This window comes from Halyomorpha halys, unplaced genomic scaffold, assembly GCF_000696795.3.
Source record: "Halyomorpha halys isolate HHAL.00 unplaced genomic scaffold, Hhal_1.1 Scaffold186.1, whole genome shotgun sequence".
NCBI lineage: Eukaryota > Metazoa > Arthropoda > Insecta > Hemiptera > Pentatomidae > Halyomorpha > Halyomorpha halys.
In genome coordinates, this window is record NW_027116002.1 from 79726 (window position 1) to 85670 (window position 5945).

At 30.7% G+C, this 5945-nt stretch overlaps 1 long non-coding RNA gene across 1 annotated transcript in view; it reads left to right on the forward strand.

Moving 5' to 3' along the window:
* LOC136797153 (uncharacterized) overlaps positions 1-4293 on the forward strand; it is a 35715-nt gene extending 31422 nt beyond the window's left edge. The window contains exon 3 of the long non-coding RNA XR_010845001.1: positions 3874-4293. This is a non-coding gene — a long non-coding RNA (uncharacterized lncRNA). The remainder of the gene's footprint in view (positions 1-3873) is intronic.
* The last annotated feature ends 1652 nt before the right edge of the window (positions 4294-5945 follow it).

Genomic DNA, 5945 nt, shown 5'->3' on the forward strand with positions numbered 1-5945 from the left:
ACTCGACTATACGAGGAATAAGCATATCATCGTTCGTAAGTTAAACTAAATAATAAATTGTAGTAAGAAACTCGCTATACTAATGAGAACTAGTGACTGCCATTATCTGAGAGGTTTTATTCCATTAGGTTTTAATAAACCATTCCTGTTGCCAACGGGCAAAAACCTGAATTATTAAAGGTTCCTTCGAACGATGAATGCATAATTACGTAACACCATGGTAGCATCTGATACAGGATTAATGTACTGCGCATGTTCCAATGATAGTTGGAAATCAGACTCCATTCCTGGCCCAGATTCGTGTATTGTTTTGACGGTTCTGAACTTGGCATTTGTGTTGGTGGGAACAAATGTCCGGCAATTAGATTTGCAACCGTGATTATCCAAACACGTGTATTTCAGTTTTATGACTGAAATCGTCACATTTTCTTATAACGATCGACTAAAAATGAAGCATGTACCACTATAAAGATCCAAAACATTTTGAAATCGCAATTTTAATAAAATGACTAATCAATACGAGTTTGTTATAGGTTTCAAATAAATTATAAATACTTACAAATTAATCCAAAAAGAAAAAAAAATTGATCGTCAGATTAATTTTGTATTAATGCGTTATTTTATATTAACATTAGCTGAATTAATGCCAGACTACTTTTCTTTTTTTTTGTTTAAAGGACTCTGCCCGTCACTCTGAAGATGAAATTATAGTTAATTATTACAATTATTGTTAATTTCTTACAGTTATATATTTTAAGAGAGTTTTTTATTTATTTATTTTATTTTATTTTAGTATGTATGAGATCATTTATCACTATTACCTATTGCCCACAACTGTGTGGTAGATTGTAATATCTATCAAAAAAAATAAAATAAGTATTTAAAAAAAAAATTCTTACAGTGTATGTTAGACTATTATTCCCGATTATTATTTTATTGTTGTTTCCGGACACTGTCTTAGGGATATTATCATTGGAGCATAGTGCATAAACAACAAAGTCTCTTCTTACGCTTGGGTCTATCTATAACTACAGTATCAGGATTGTTAAAGGGAAGCCTGCTCTGGTTATTTCGTCTTATAATTTATTAGTCGTAGAATTCAAATTTCTTTGAATATACCAAAAAGTAGAGACATTCATTACCCAATCTTTGTTTCCAACTGAATGGTAGGAAGCCTGATTAGTTGATATATAGTAGAACGTTGGTTATCCGAACAAATCAGTGTCAACACACTTTAGTTAAGTGGCTTAGCGAAATAACTGTGACAGTACGGATATGCCAAAGAAGTCTTCAGTTTTTAAAATTTTTCAGCTCGGGAAAATATTTTGAATCTATTCCAATTTTTTAAAAAAGAATAAATTATAAAAAAATAAAAATTAGTCCGGGTGATAGACTAACCATCTCGTAGAATGACGTCCAGATAATCGACGCTATAGTATTTGATATAATGTAGTCACGGTATAGTGAATAATTGGCTGGATTATTTTACTCGAGACCAACACATTTTTTAACAATATTGTTTTCGTTTTTGTTTATTATCTTTTAGGTATCAAAAGAATCCGATGTACAACTTAATATAACCTGATGGCTACTGTTTTCAGTACGAATAGCTTTGATACTTCTTCACTATTCTCATTAACCAAAATATAGTGATTCCTGCATCCCTTGTTAACTTTAACCGACGGAATAGGAACTCTAGCCTCTAGCCATGAATTTTATTTCTCTAATTCCAGTGTAACGTGGCATATCAACTGCTCGGCATTTCCTTCCCAGTCTTCAGATAAGGAGATTGTTCTTGGAAGGATCCAGACTGTTTTCCTTCTTCGTCTCCTGTGATCGTGTACCCGCCTCTCTTTGTCTGGCAAATTGGAGGTTTACTGCCAACACTTTGCGGTTCCTCGGCACCGCAATCAATACGATTTCCCTCTGTCTTCCTGGAAACTCCTTCCTATCAGAGGAAAATCATTAAGTGTTTTTTTTCAAATTGGCTTCTTGTGAATCCATTTAATTTACAAATGTAGTTTTTTCCGATTCTGTTTCAATCCAGATTGTGTTTAGTACACTAAAAGGAAGATTAAATTTCTAAAAGTATGTATAGCTTGTATTCATTAACTCAATTTTATGTAGTTATACTGCGGACATGGCCGTGAAGAGAATGCATTCTAGTACAAATTTTTTAGGGCTCCGGTCAAATAGTAAATTTCCTACATTTTTAAGAAATTGAACATTGTTATTTTTAAAAACATAATATGAAGGTGAATTACCCAATTATTAGGTATGTAATATATTTTTTTTTAATATTTATGGAAAAATAATATCTCAACGACCTTCCACGGCCTCGGCTGTCCTCTCTCCTTTGAAAAAGATTTTTTAGGATTCCTTCTGCCAATATTTTTTTTTAAACAACGGTAAAAATTGTCTAATCCAGACCTGACAGCAGTAGAGGCGAAGGGCACAAAATCCCCTATGAACAATAAGTTGACTAAAAAGTGTATTCATTAAAACAAATATTAGTTTGATAACAAATATAAGCAAATAATAAAATTCGTAAATAACTAATAACACCCTCTACTTTCAAATATTCTACTATTTATCTTTCATCGAAAAGTAGGCAAGAAAAGTTTTTGAATCATTTTTGTTGTATATCGAAATTGATCTCACTAGTAAATTAAAACAATAATATTAATATTAAAACAATAATTAAGTAATTATTATTATCAAGAGCTGTGTTGAATTTTATGTATTACAATAATCATTTTTTAATAATAATGTAGGGGTAAGTGAAAGGAATTACACTGCATAGTAATACTAATTTTTACTTTACTATTTTTATTAATTTTATTGTTCAAATTTTTACTATATTGTAATTTTTATTATTTTTCTACAATTCATTATCTATACTTTTTTCATAACGATATTGTCTTCGTGTCTTCATCTGACTAGGTTAAGCCAAAGGGGGAGTAATGCAGTTTGGGGTGTCACATAACCATTTGATCAGTAATAAACATTTTAAAAAAAAAATATTTTATTGAGAAGAATAATACAAATTAAGTGTTAGTGATCAAATTTTCATTCATAAAATATTTACAGATATAGAAGCATAAAAGATGAAAAACAGAAAAAGGAAGAAAAAAGTGCAAAAACATATCAATAACACTCACTGAATTGAAAGAAAAAAAATTATATTTAAAATAATAAAGAAACATATAAATAAAAGAAAACTACCATGTGCTTATTAGTTGGCTTGAAACAATTAGTAAGAAAACGCCTCAACCGATGTTACTAGTTAATATAAAAACTAATACATAATTAAGTAATTATTATTAACAAGGACTGTGTTGTATTTTATGTTTAAAAATAAATACTTGCTTAAATAATATTTTGGTGAGTGCACATAATATCTTAGTTCATATATTATTATTAAAAAAATAAAACAAATGAAATATTGAATGGTATATTATTTTGCCCTGGGCAGAGCTCACTGACGACGGCTAATCGATGTATTAAGCTGAAAGCAATTATTAAATTTTAAAGATAAATTTTTGTTTTTTTCGGTGGGAAATTCATTGTCAATTGATTTAACCCGGAGTGAATGGAGAAAACATTTGATTGGGCACTGTAGGCATTTGACCATTAATGGATATGAAATATAAGAAACCAGAAATAAATAAACAAAAAATTCCAGTTTCATAACTTTAGGTTACAGATTAGACTAATGAGTTATTACTTTAATGGAGTAGTGATGTACGTTCTATATTTATTTATTTTTCAATGTTTAATGTATGTTTTAAAAATTTGCTTCCATAATACAAACTTTTTGACTGTAACAGAAATAGAATTCTAGAATATTAATATTTTTGTATTTATTTTTAGAGACACTCTTTTTCTTGTATAAAGAATGTCGGACGAATGTTTTCCGAACTAAGACCTAGCGTTTGGGTTCCTTCGGGGAAGAGAGGAAATGGACGACCCAGAAACAGGTCGATGGATAAAGTCCAAGAGGACATAGCTAAGCACAAAGATGATTGATAAGATTGAAGGACTTGGAGCTTTGCACTCACTAGCTCAGGGAAACATTGTTGGAACGTCTATGAAATAAAGTTAGCAGTTTTAGAGAATTAGGATAAAAAAAATAAATATATCAAGTGATCAATCTCTTGTAAATTCATTGCATTTATATTACACACTATGCCAACTATTAGCTGAACTCAGCCTCTGAGCTAATTAATACTGTGTACCCCCTTCCATTATGTATTTGTTCAATGTTTGTCAATAATGTTTATATAATATGGATAAAGGTTTATTAAGAAACTTATGTATTATAATATATCATAATAACAAGAATTTATAACATTAAATCTAATAATACTTTAACCCATGTACTTTTCCCTGAAGGCCAGCTTGCTGCATTCACATTATCCTACTTTCTTTTCTTTTTGCTACAGAGAAAATATTGTGCATGTTGGTTATTTTTCATGTTAAATCTATTTATTTTATACGTCTATAATAATAATTATTATTGAAAACATGAAAATCGGATTTGATTTATATAAATATATCAAAGAAGTCGAAATGGTAGGAAAAGTGAAATGTCGTTGTTTTCAAGTTTCATGAAGTTCTAAAGAAGAAAATGGGTCAGCTGCATCAGAAAATCTAAGAGGAAGTCTCTTTGTTCTGATAGCTGTTGATCGACTACTGTCGGATTTGAAGTGAGTTCTCTGTACTTTGAAATCGTCAGATCTTTCAAACATAATTCAGTACAGCTATATTCCTCTCGTAGTATATATTCGCGTGCTTTTCTATCTTAGGATGAAAAATCTAATTAAAAAAGATTTATTTATAAGATTTGAGTGAATTAAGTCCCTTGCAAGGTAGAATAATCTACTATAATTGTTGTAAGGTAATATAGAACCTGTTGAGGACTGGGGGTCTATTTCCTGCTATGATTATACTTTCAGATTTTCGATATATTGTATATGTCTTTGTCTTTATTTATATTTCCTAATTTTTTATTTGTTAAACAACAAGGTAGGGTTTTTGTCTCCCTCCTATTTTATATTTTGAATTATATTGGTCATATTTTGAAAATTTCAAATAAAAAGTCAATAAAACTTGTTTGTCGATTTTAGTCATTAATCATTATTTCATAAAACGATTTTTGTCTCAGTACTATTCGAAATAAGCCAAAATGTGATAAATAAGGAGATTTTTTTGACTTTGTTAATGTTTAATAGAATAAATAAACAAAAATTGTTTTGAATCCATTGGATTCTATCTCAAAGGTTGTTTCTATAAATTTTATCTTACCAGTTAATGTATTGTTTTAAGAACTTTTGTCGTATTGAACTTCCATTGAATAACTATCAGTTTTGTTTTATAATTCCGAAATATATCGATTTTTTCATAATTGGTGGTCCTGTTGTTTGACTGGCAGTGTAAAGGACATCCGATTCAGAATGTATTCAGATATCGGAGGGCTGACCTGATACCACACTACAGCTGAGCAAGAAGCCCACTGAAGCCTGGTGCTGCATGAAGAGGTCGACTTTCCCCTGACGCGGTAGTAGTTAGTGATGGAAGACGACACCCTGCCATATCGTTTCCTGTTGCTTGTCCTGTGCAACCTGTCGCCTATGTATTCCAGAATGGTCTTGGCTTGGTCTAGATTACCAAAGCGGAGGAAATTACATCACTTTTTACGATGCTTATAACGATTATGAAGTCTTTAAACAACTTCTGTTTTCTTAAACATTTATGAATGATATCCTATTATCTACTAGAAATGGGCATTATCATATAATTACCGTTATCTAATAGCAAGGATATCATCTACTCGATAAGTGCGATGAGAGGAGGTGATTTTGACGTGCCTTCGAATGGGTCATACTCGCATGATCCACGATTCTCAATCTGTTTGCCGGAACTTGTGGATCCCGACTAACCGC